This window comes from Poecilia reticulata, linkage group LG21 (assembly GCF_000633615.1).
Source record: "Poecilia reticulata strain Guanapo linkage group LG21, Guppy_female_1.0+MT, whole genome shotgun sequence".
Classification (NCBI taxonomy): Eukaryota; Metazoa; Chordata; class Actinopteri; order Cyprinodontiformes; family Poeciliidae; genus Poecilia; species Poecilia reticulata.
In genome coordinates, this window is record NC_024351.1 from 7918255 (window position 1) to 7930961 (window position 12707).

Here is a 12707-nt window from a genome sequence, read left to right on the forward strand (position 1 = left end):
GTACTGAGAGGAGAATTTTAAATCGTGGCAGACAGTTACTGAAGGTGTCTGCTCAGTTCACTTTACTTTATTTAGATGGAGACTGAGTGCTGTGAATTTAACGTCCAGAAAAATCACAGTGGTGTCAAAGTAGACTTCCTCCACACACACATATTGTCCAAACGCATCTCGTCTCTGAAAAGGGCAGGAAGGCTGACAATGATGCACAGTGAAGAAAAGCGTCTTGGTCGTTTGTTGTTTTTTTTTTCCCTTCCCTTGCGTTTGTGTCTACAATCAACACACTGAATGGATGTAAACCCAAATCCTTCCAATTGGTAGAACTGTTCTCTCTGGAGTATTGTACATATGAAAGTCCAAGGACTTCGTTCACTATTAATTCAGACAGAAGTGTGATCTTGCATGGCTAAAATGGACTAGTAACGGAAGATGATGAAATCCATGGCAGCTGCATTCCTAGTCTGACACAGTTTTATGTTATCTGTCTCAGTCAGTCAGACTGACTCGTCTGCTGCCCCCTTATCACTTTGCCGTTGAGAGTACAGAGGTGCCAGAGTCCTTCTGGCGTTGTCAAATACAATAATCACCGGTCTACTACTAAGAGACCTTCTAAAGCTGCTTTCACAAAACACTTCCACACAAGACTTCCATTGCCTTTGGGCAGTCGGTGCGAGTTTTCTTAAAGGACTCGGATGGGAATGGGGAAGAAAGGAGTTGGTAAGAAATCAATCTGCTGCTGTTGTACTTGAGACAATGGATGATTACCTAGCAGTGGCATAAAAGTTAACTTATGTAAACCGGTTTTGTAGCTCGAGTGTATTATGTAGTGATGACAGATGGTCCATCCCAGAGGAATTTAAGGTGAAAATACACAGGAGACACCACAGAGTGTCATTTGATGCTTGCTAAGAAAACAGTACAGGTTGCCTTAAAGTGCGTCGACACAGGCCAGATGACTGGACTTTCAGCTGTAGGTAGTTTTTCTTCCCCCCCTTTAGCTGTGACAAATTAAAACAAAAATAACTGAAAGTGGCCTTGCATTGTGGGATGGTGGTAGGTGGCCCATTTTTTAAATTTTTTTTTAAAAAGGAAAATAACTGAGGCAAAGTTTAATGGGGTGAAGTGGTCATCTTTGTGGCAATTGTATTATTAAAGAAGCTAAAGTCCTAGTTCAGTGAGATAAACTCAGTCCAAAGATAGTCTATCTCATCATTTTCTAAACAGGTCTTCAAGTCGGTCAGAGCTCATTTATTTATCATGCCATTAGTTGATTAATTCTCTGACTGAGGTAAAGAGGCAATACGTATAATTCAAGAATGGAAGCCAAGCCGTTTTATCTTAGGTATGCACCAGTTATGCACCAATTAATCATTTAGGGAACAGAATTGGCCAGTCATTGATTAATTGGTTCTGATCAGCAATCAGCAGGCCAAATACTGGGAAAATCAGTGTTTTTCCTCCAGGCAAAAAACATGAAGTACACCGACATCTCAAAAAAAAAAATCAATATCTATATATTAATGTTAATTAAAGAAGTCAAGCCAATATGCTCTTAGAATAAAACCACAAATGGGAATTCAGAGGCAATACATAAACAGATTTTTTTTAATAATGTGGTTTGGATGAAAGTAAAAGACAGTTTTTTAATAAAGCTGCAGAGCATTCCTCTTTTCCTTATGCCTAATATATGCCCCATTTGGGATCTTTTTTTTTTGAAGCTCTAAGCAATAGCAGTTCTGATTGTTCTGTAGTTTTTTTTAGTCCCGGTTACCCTCCAGTGAACTCACTGTAATTTTGCATTCATAAATGAAACAGCAAAAGTGAACATCTTTTCAGATGTGGTTGATGTCCAACAAAGACTAACCCTGCAAGTTATATCACTCTAAAGTTGGAACACAAAATAGGAATAGTTAATGATCTCATTCTTTGCCATCACAAACATCTGACTCTTCAAAAGACCTGCGTACACAGCTGACATCACCCTGACAGTTCAGGCTTAATGTGACAATATACATGTTGCTCCAGTCAAACCCTGATTTAATTTAAAATTCCAGCTTTTCAAATGGAATTTTGTTCAGTACAGATAAGCCAGGGGTTGCATTGAATCTGACGCATAAGACTGCTATAGCTGAAATGATAAACTATTCCAGTAATAACAGGTTTAAGCAGGATGAAGCTGCTATTAACAGAGCTGAGTATATGAGAATGCAAATACATCAGTGATGCAGCCAGCAAAACGCTTAACCAGGGCGCAAAGAGACAGTATTTCTCTGAGGTATAGAGTAAAGCATGAAATGTTTTAATCTAAAACATTTCATGCTTTAGAGAAAGGTTGCATGTTATTAGGAACATTTTTGCATTGGGATCACTAATGCAGACTACTGCAGACGAGAAAACTAAGTAAATTCATCATTTTTATTATAGCAACATTGTTTTAGTGAAAAAAAAAAACATCCGTTTACAGCTGCTGTAATTATTGCTGCTTTGTTGTGTGGAAATACAGTTTCTTACTTCACCATAGCATCTTTAAAACGGTTTCTCCAGCATGAAACAAGTGCCACCACAATGTTCACTGGTATTTAGAGCAGTAGAGTTAGAAGTATTTACTACAGTCCAAGCAGATCTTTGCAATATTGATATTGTGTAATGCAATATTGCCGTGACGATAAATTTGTGATCTATTGTGCATCCCTACTTTTGACTGACTGCCATGCAAATCAGTTTATTGCATTATTCAGACCACAAGCCGCTTCTTAGATCACTGTCAGCACAATTAGCTGCAGCCTATTCAAGCTATGCTCAGTAATCGACTGCTCAGCCAGAAGTATTTAGGTTTGTAAAAAGTGTGCGGTAGCAATCGGCTAGGTCAAGATCTGCCTGTCAGTTCACAGGCAGATCTTTCAAAGCGGCTACAATGCTGACCTCCGAGGCAATGAATCACAGTTACTCATCCACCATCTTGAGCTTGGGTAAGCGGCAAAACATGTTAAGGAGGGTACGCGTGATGTCATGCATGATATGCAAACATTCACACATGAGCGAAGACACACGTTGACAACGCCACGCGGTGAGAGATGAAGAACAAGAAGGCGATGAGGACAGAGTCAGAGTCCAGGAGTGCGGCGGATGTATGCGAGAGAAAAACTGCGTTTTCCCTTTCTTACATAACCCACCCTTACGGTAGCTGTGGGGATGTGCTTACAAACCAAAGACAGTTATGTAAGCGACTGTTGTGTCTCAGAGCTATTCCCACAGCTCGTCATGACGGATGGTTTTAATCTTCATCAATTTGGTGAAAACATTAAAAAGTATACTGCCCACCCCCTTTTTCAATCAAATGTATTTTGTATATCAAGAAGATGTTGACCTCCATGAGACCCCAAGCTAAGTAGCACAAACAGAAAGACTGCATATTGAGCACGTCGACCCAAAAGAGGCTGCTGAATAAGGATGAGTACCGCAGATTTTCTTGCTGGGTATTTAAAGTGAGTTTCGTATTTCCTGGTAATCATCAAACAAAAAAAAGGAAGGCAATCTTGAAGAGCAGCTTACACTCGCAGCCTCTGCTTGGCTTACGTCCAGCACAAATCAGACGAGCCCCATACTCGGGGTCTCATGCAATTCAAAGCAGAGCCGGGGTTCTTGCTGAGAGCTGCAAATGAACAGCCAAACACTGGTTCCTAATTGAAGACAGCAGTTGTCTGTGTGCACAGGCATTCCTGCTGTGAAGCAGTGGACAAACACAATAGGACACTAAGAGCCTACATCCTTTCCTGCTCCTCTTCTCCTTTCTCACCACTTTATTATGCCTTTTATGTGGAGTGGCAGTATTACTTGCTTTCTTTAAAGGCTGTTTGCCCTGATATTTGTCTGGTTTAATTTGCAATCGGCAAACATGTCGAAGGAAATCAATGAGAGGGAGTTAAGCGCAGCAACAACCTTGAGGTGATTAGAAGCCAAGTACACTGTATTGCACATAATGTACCAGAAATAAAAATTATTTTCTGCTTCATTCTTGTATCAAATCCCTGAATGTTTTTTTTTTTCCTTTTGAACATCTTCCTTGCAATCTCTTCTACTGTAACCAAACACAAGGACAAGAGCAGAGAGGGAAAATGAGCACCAATGAAAAACCTAATAAAAACTCAGAGTCTAATTTAATAAAGATGTGCAAAAAAAACAACAAAAAAACCCCAATATAGACAGATTTCAGCTGAGTTTGACAAATAAGCTAGCCCAAGTTTGCTTGAGATTCTAAACAGAATTAACTMCAACTTGTTTGTGGAGACAACAACAAAGGAAATAAGCATCTGCTACTGCTACAAATATAATTTACACAGGGAATGTGCGAGAGACGCATGAAAGTAAGAGACAACAACATTGAAATCATGTCATTAAAAAGAACAGTCAGAATTTGAGGAAAGACAATACAACACAGTTTATGCTACTGTAACTACGACAGCTACGTCAAGGGAGCAAACAGCCAGACCACTGAGGCGACTGCAGCTGTTTGAGAGCATGCCCTTTTTCAGTACAAAATGTCTGCCTTTCATGTTAAATCAGCAACAAACAATCGTCCAGGATGTTCACCAATATCAAGACATCTCTTGTGAGTTGTTGAGGAACGTGTCGATTCCTGCGCACGTCAGAGTAACAATGCCGATCAGAAGCCCCTATCAAGACGCTACCAGAATTTTTGTGTTTAGAATTTGTTTTTGTCACATGTAGAAAGTGCTCTCTAAGTTGAATTACAAGCAGACTGCATTAGCTATTGTACACCTTTAAATCTCTCTGTATAGTGCAGGTTTATTGGATCTCCAAGCTACTCCTCTTAGACAACATTTCTCCTGACTTAATCTCCTTCAGTGGATAAACCAGCATGTAAACCTTCACATTTAAGCAGATCTTACTCCAACTGGAGGCTTTGCCATCACTTATTCTATCTTCTGTATCTTTCAGCTGCACTGATAGCCACCTTGTGGTCACAAACATATTTTCCATATCAGACAGTTTTTCAGAATGCTTAATAACTCTGGAATGTTTTTCTGTGCATTTGTAGAACTGGTCAATTCATCAAAATGTCCTATGTGAATTAGAGTAATCTTGTTGACCAAAGACCCGCAGTGGTCCCTCCGCATCCACAAAGTTCACCTATGCCTTGTGCTGGCCCTGTCTACAGTTTTTACAGAAGCCCATTGAGAAAATGGAGAGGGGGGATGAGAGCTGATAGGAGGAATATGAAACAACACAGTATTTTTGCCATGTTGCTGGAGCTCAATGTTTGCTCAACTTTGAATATTCAAATCTATTCAAACTCATTGCAGCTCTAAATGAACATCAGTATAAAGTCGGTGAGCAGCAGTCGCACATGATGGATTAGAAAATGAAACCAGTAGAAAAACAAAATAAAAAAAAAAAGATCACTCCAAAACTCCATCATTGTTGACATCTAAATACGCAATGTGAGACACGCCTACCGACAGCTGAAAGCGTCCACGTATTCAAGTCATCCCTGGAGCAAATCAAGGCTGCATTGTCTCGAGAAAGAGATCAGACTACATTTACCTAAGCGTACACATGACACCAGGGGAGTGGCTTTCAACAGCCTGTAGTTTACTCCATTGTGCAGCTCACTTTGGCTTCCATCTGATGGTTTTGGCCCAGTTAGTCACAGAACACTTTGGCGCTCAGCATCTCAAATTACTCCCCATCACAGAATGACAATGACTGAGAGACGTGCTATTCAGTTTGCGAGCGTGCAGTCATGAGCTCAAGATGAAAAGTGGGAGTTCTTTAAAAATATTTGTGCAAACTCAGCACATTGTTATTCGTATGCCTCTTTCTACTTTTTTCGATTCGACGTTGCTTTCTGCCATAAACTGTTAAGATACTTTAAATTTGTCTTAAAAAAACGAAAGGAGGGAAAATATTCTCTAAAGAGAGAGCATGTCCGTCCCTTCCCCCGAGCTGCAACCGACGGATATGAAATCCAGCTAAAGGAAGAAAAATCCTTTCCATAACTCATTTGAACCTCCAGTAATGCTTTGAATGACTGACCCTTTTGGCAGAAGCACATGGTTCAGCTTGTTAGCAGCAAGAGGGATGCGTCTAACAAGAGCATGGTCCTGCTGTACTTTGTACGTGAAAGCAAAATGGGTGGAACGGAACAATCAAACAAGAAACGTCAGTAACTGACTTTTTTTTTTTTAGCTTGCAACGTAAACAGATGAGATCAATGTTAAAAAGAAGAAGTGAGGAATCGGGTGCCGTAAACGGGTCTCTCTGATCCCACTTGGGACATCTTGTCTTTTAGCCATTTTGACAGAGACCGAGACGGTCAAGCAAATCCTTTCTGGAGATACCCTGTCAAGTCATTTGAAGAGCCTGTCAGCACCCTCTCTTCCTCGGGGTGAGAGCTTGAAACAGATAGGATGAAGAGACAAACTGGCTACTGTACAAAACAAGAAAAAAAAAAAAAAAGATAAAGCCGACTACAAGGGCGCAGAGGAAAATGACGAGTCATTTCTCTATACCGAACAGCTACACGCATAATAATAAGCATGGATTTTGAAGGTGATTTATGCCTGTCAAAATGTGAATGAGGCTGGAGTTTTAATTTTTCTCCTTTTTATGAAATTACTTTAGAAATGCTTGCATTTTTACAGAGATTTTTTTTTTTTAAAAGGCACTAAAGACATATGTAGAAAAGGTGTACGATGACTGCTGCCATCTCGGGAAGTGTAAAGGAATAGCATTAGGTTCAGGGCAGTTCAAAAGCATTCAATTTATTTTTGTGTGCGCAGTTGCAGGCTGTTAGGGGGATATCTCTACCAACTCTAGACATCTAGAAACTGAAGTTTCTCCTTATTCTTCTTTGCAACACAGCTCAAGCTCAGTCAGTCTGGACAGATTGTTCTGTGAGAAGCAATTTTCCAAGATTATACAAATTGTCAATAAGATATAGGGTTACAGTTTTGACTTGAACCATCAAAAACAGTTTGATCCAAACAAATTTCACTCTCCTTCTATTTGTGGGTTGAAAGTTGTTGTTGTGGTGGAAGATGAACCTCTGTCCAAGTCTCAATCATCATGCATCCACCACGTTAAAACATCGAGATGGTTTGTCCAGGGCGGGGTGCTGTTTTAGTTTTAACGCACAGAATTCATCCATCCATCCATTTTCTTCCTCTTATCCGGGGTCGGGTCGCGGGAGCAGCAGCTTCAGAAGGGAGGCCCAGATTTCCCTCTCCCCAGCCACTTCTTCCAGCTCCTCCGGGRRAATCCCAAGGCGTTCCCAGGCCAGCCGAGAGACATAGTCCCTCCAGCGTGTCCTGGGTCTTCCCCGAGGCCTCCTCCCAGTGGGACGTGCCCAGAACACCTCACCAGGCAGGCGTCCAGGAGGACCAGATGCTCGAGCCACCTCAACTGGTTCCTCTCGCCATGGAGGAGCAGCGGCTCTACTCTTGAGTCCCTCCCGGATGACCGAGCTTCTCCCCCTATCTCTAAGGGAGAGCCCAGCCACCCTGCGGAGGAAACCCATTTTGGCCGCTTGTATCCGTGATCTCGTTCTTTTGGTCATGACCCAAAGCTCATGACCATAGATGAGGGTGGGAACGTAGATCGACCGGTAAATCGAGAGCTTCGCTTTTTGACTCAGCTCTCTCTTCACCACGACAGACCGGTACAGCGCCYGCTTCACKRCAGRCRCTGCCCCAATCCGCCTGTCGATCTCCCGCTCCCTTCTTCCCTCATTCGTGAACAAGATCCCCAGATACTTAAACTCCTCCACTTAAGGCAGGATGACCCCCCTGACCCAGAGAATAATTCATAAAATCACAGAATTCATAAAATCTAATTTTCTTTGTTGTAATGTCACAAAATTTGAAGTTCAAGGATAATGAATACCTTATCAAATCATTGTAAAAAAAAATTATTTTATGAAAATTCTTTGCAATTTTTGCCACCCATTTCAATAAACAAAACAATAAAATATTTCAAACCTTTGCTGTAATTTGGATGGTTATGACTTATAGAAATTAAAACATACAATTCAATCCATCAGAAAATAAGAATTGCGAAAGTTAAATACGATATTTAAAGAAAGTTGAACGGAAGGAAAAAGTCTGGTGGGAAAAGGTGCACATACGCCACAGGGATAGCTGCAGCCTTGAAAGGATTGTCTCACAAAATCCATTCAAAAATTTGGAAGAGCTTCAAATGAAGAGGATGGAGTCGGTGCGTCAAGGGCCTCTATGCACAGACAAATCTTACAAATGGGCTATGAAGGTTGCATTTTTTGTGTGTGTGTTACACCACTCCTGAATCACAGACAACTTCAGAAGTGTCTTACCAGGGCTTAGTGTAAAAAGATCTGGACAGTTGCTCAGAGGTCCAAAGTTCTCTTTTCAAAAGAAAGTCAAGTTTGCATTTTCTTTGGGAATCAAGGTGCCAGAGTCTGGAGCAAGAGTGAATTGGTAAAGAGCTCACGTTGATTCCATGTTCATCTGCTGGTGTTGGCCCGCTGTGTTTTCTGAAGTCTACAGTCAACACAGCAATCTACCAGAAAGTTTCAAAGCACTTACTGCTTCCTTCTGCTGACAAGCTTTATGGAGGTGCCAATTTCTCTTTCCAGCAGGACGTTGCACTTGCCCCCACTCCTAAAGGCACCAAGAACTGTTTCAATGACCATGGTGCCTGATTGACCAGAAACCCGCCCCTGACCTGCACCCCACAGGGAATCTCTAAGGTATTGTGAAGAGGAACATCAGAGACACCACACCCAACGATGCAAATGACCTCAACACCTCAGCAGAATCACAATGCAAAGCCATAATAATCAAAACTACAAGAAATAAAGGCTTGAACTACCTCACTCTGTGTGATGAATTGGTATCACTTTCTGAAATGAGTGACAAAAACCCGTCGAACATTTTCATTACATTTCTTTTTTTTGAGCTGTGCTTGCAGGTAGGAAAGCATGACGAACAACTAAATCCTATTTTGATGAAGTCCGTTTAAAAAAACAAAAAAAAAATGGAGGAAAAGCACAGAAACTCTACCTTTGCCTCCTCCCACTTAACTCTCGGGAGGTGGTAGATACAGCAGTAGTAACACACAAGGAGCACCAGTCAGTCAGGCTAAGCCGTGCACTGGTGTCTCTCTGTCAGACCAGTTCAGTCAGAGGACAGAAGCAGCATTATTGAGCTGTGGGCTTGGCCAAGAGGAGGAACAATAGCTCCTGTGTGCCGGACCCTCGGGAGCATCCGAGCAGCTGGGAGATAGGAGGTCCGTCTGTGGCTCCACGAAATGCCACGTAAATGGGAACTGCAACGTTGCTCTCTTTGACTTCACCAGAATCTCCGGCACACTTTCTCAGCTTTTAATCATCTTTTTCGCTCCCCCCCTCTCTCCCCCCTTGAACTCTGTGCATGCTCCGTCGCTCTCTCTCTCTCTCCCTAAGAGTTTGTGCCTCCCCTGTCGCCCCAGCACACCTCAGAGGAGAGACAGAAAGGAGAAAGACAGAAAGGGAGAGACTGTTCTTGGTTGCATGAGAAACCCAGAGACTGGCAGAGGATCAGAGCAATGTCAACAAGCAAGAGAAGTCCAAAAAGCCTCTGCAGGAGGCTTGCCAAAACTGTTCTCTCACAAAGAAGAGTGCCAGCCAAGCAAGAATTCCATATCTCAAAGCAGAAAGGTTTGCAGGAAGCATCAGATAAACACGGGAAACAGCCTGCTTCAGTTGTGGGAATGGAATGGATTTCAGTGCATCTAAAAGTGTTGCGGTGTCATGATGCTAGGCCATCATTTAACAATGTCAGAGCTGATTGTGAGCGATTATGGCGTCTACAAGCCACTTTTACACCCAACTAACATGATGAATATTCTAGTCACGTTCTCCTTTCGAACACATACATCTCTGACCAAATATTTATGATTAATGTTGATGAGGTGTTTAAAGTTTAAGACCTAATGTCTTCTGAAAATGCAAAAAGCTGATCTGAGCTGAATAAACTGATTAGTGGATAGTTGGTGAAATGATTAAGTTCTTGTATATCACGTTCTGCTACAATCTCAGCTAAAAAAATAAAATAAAATTTAAAAAATAGACAGCTTGTGTCCCTGTTGCATCTTCATTTCATTTGACTGTTTCAGTTCATAGGAGACACAACTAATCCATTGTCAGAAGCAGTAGGACACCAAGATATCCATCTGCGGACAGATAATTCATTCATTGTAAATCGTAGATCTGAACCTAAAAGAACTCCACACAGGGTGTTTTTACTTTAATATCATGTTGTGAACAAACAAACCAAATGGTTATTTTATTGAGACAGCAGAGCTGGTCCAAAGCACAAACACAATTTTCAACACAACTCAGATAATATTTACTCTACATCTTCCAGTTCAATTGCTTAAAACATTGAACGTCCTATGTAACAATCAATATAATTTGCATCTGGAAAGAAAAATATTTGAAGTAATTGATTTTACAATTAAATATTCATTCATGTAAGCCACTTTTTTTTCAGATGCTGGCATATTTCCAAGTAGCAACGTTAAAAAAGCGCGGCGTAAAAACAGCTATGCTATTTTACAAGCATTATCCCATTTAGGAAAAAAAAACATTTACTCAGAAAAAAGATCTTTAGGATCTTACTGCACTTATTTACAATTAAAATTGAAATTATTGTTAATTATTAAGTTCATACAGATTGATATATAGATCAATCTTTATGAACGGAAATCATATTAATAGTTCTCAGTTCTATGTTTCAGATAAGTTGCAAATTAAAATGGGTTTTTAATCGGGAAATATATATATATATATATATATATATATATATTCGGTTGTGCATGGAAGCAGAGGCTCTGCATCATTTATACAAGCTTTGAATAGCGCTGACATAATTTGTACAAAAATATGAACTTGTAAACCTGATTTGTGTGCTCTTGGGTGCACTCTGTTGGTAAGGAGGACCAAAGCAGCTGCCAAGTTCACATATGGATCAAGCTGGCTTTGATTCACACAATATTAACCCTTCTATCAGGTTTGAAAGAACATGATTCCAAAAGATATTCTTGATAGTTGTAAAGTGAATACTGTTAAGGATCACATCAACTGGATCATTCAGTGCAAATAAAGTCTTACAGTTGCACGAAAGATAAAAAAAAAATAATGCACACATATCACAATAGGACTGGGTTCAGTGTGCATACTTTTCTTGTCGCACTTCTAAATAGTACAAAGACGGTTTCAAATTTCAGAAACCATGAATTCTTTTTTTTTTTTTTTTCAGTGGGCTGCAACCTACCATCCCCCCATGACAGTTTACAGCCCGAGCAGGCTTGGAGAAAGACCCCGGCCCCTCATCGCGGAGAAATTCATTCCCAGCGGTTTGACTCCGCCGCTCCGAAACTCTCCGTCCACCATTCCCCGGCTACTGACATAGCAGCTGGCGTATACATCTCGGATGTTTCGATCGTGTCAGGAAATTTGCGCGGCATCGTACATATGTGCTCTCCGGGTTTCTTGCCAATAATTCCTCAGACTGTACATGTATGTCAAGACACTGCTGCAGCGGGAGCTCACGCAGATGTGCCCCTGAAATTGATTACCCAGCAGTCCCTTTGCAAATCTGACCTTTATTTAAGCATTAGAAACACGCATTTGGTACTTTTTCGAGAATTTGATCACTTTGGAATCCCATCAGTGTCACGTTTATCACCTGTATCCGGGGTTAAAGTGGGAGTCACAGTGTTGAATTACCAAGACCGTTATTAGTCTAGCAGTTCCAGTTCAGGTCTAACGTTACAACATGGTGACTCTGTTCTGAGCCAGTTAAGTTCAGCTGAATACTGTTGAGATACATCAAGGTCCACCATGCAATGTTATTAGAGCAGGATTTAAAAGTGGCTGCAGCATTACACGACGTTCAAACATTACCTGATAGGTTGGTTAAAATCCCACTTATTTTCTTTCCATCTTCACGGAGCTGCACAGCGTGCCACAGAATCCAAGTATTTAAATCCCCGGGTCAGATCCATGGCTGCACCGTCTCTGATATCAAATGCGCTCCTGCTGGAAGAGGCGGCGGCGCAGAACAATCCAGTCACTTTTTTTTTTTTCTGCAAAGGGTTTCTTTGGCAAGATATTGCTTAAACTGACATCAAATGTGTTCCGGGGTCCAACTAACTGGCAATTTCTTAACATGAACCCGTTTTCGGGTTTAAATCCCATGCGACAAAGGTTGTCTCGGCAAAGTAAGGGGAGTTGTGTTAGGCTTGTTTGGAGGAGAATGTCCCCGCAACAATCGGCGCCGATGGTATGAGCCACTCCATTGTTGGGGCTCGAGACGGCGTCCCATGCTGATGTGTGATCGTGGGAGGCTCGCGGACAGCGCGTGCGCTCGCAGTATTGGCTAAAGTGTGGGATCGTCATAGTGCGCTGTCCAATCGATCCAACTGTACATTTAATTAATCTCCGGTCTTTTAGATTATGATTTAGTGAATATATTAGCCGTGTAATACAAAAAAATTTTATTTTTAGAAATCATTGCATGGAGCTGAGAGATATTTGCAAAACTATTTTTCATGGATTTCATATATGGGTCATGTCTTGTAGTGCTTTTTCAAACAGAATATATTTCAAGCAAAAATTACAAATCAATAAAGAAAAACAAAATTTTACCACGAACCCACAACTTTTTTGG

General features: G+C 41.2%; 1 protein-coding gene across 3 annotated transcripts in view; it reads right to left on the reverse strand.

Moving 5' to 3' along the window:
• Positions 1–12369, reverse strand: part of wasf1 (WASP family member 1) — a 57845-nt gene extending 45476 nt beyond the window's left edge. For 2 of the 3 annotated variants that reach the window (XM_008397761.2, XM_008397760.2), the window contains exon 1: positions 11942–12368. The gene's annotated coding sequence lies outside the window, so the exon portion shown is untranslated. Of the gene's footprint in view, positions 1–11941 lie in introns of all 3 variants that reach the window. The other variant, XM_008397758.2, reaches the window with a different exon arrangement.
• Between the last annotated feature and the right edge of the window lie 338 nt (positions 12370–12707).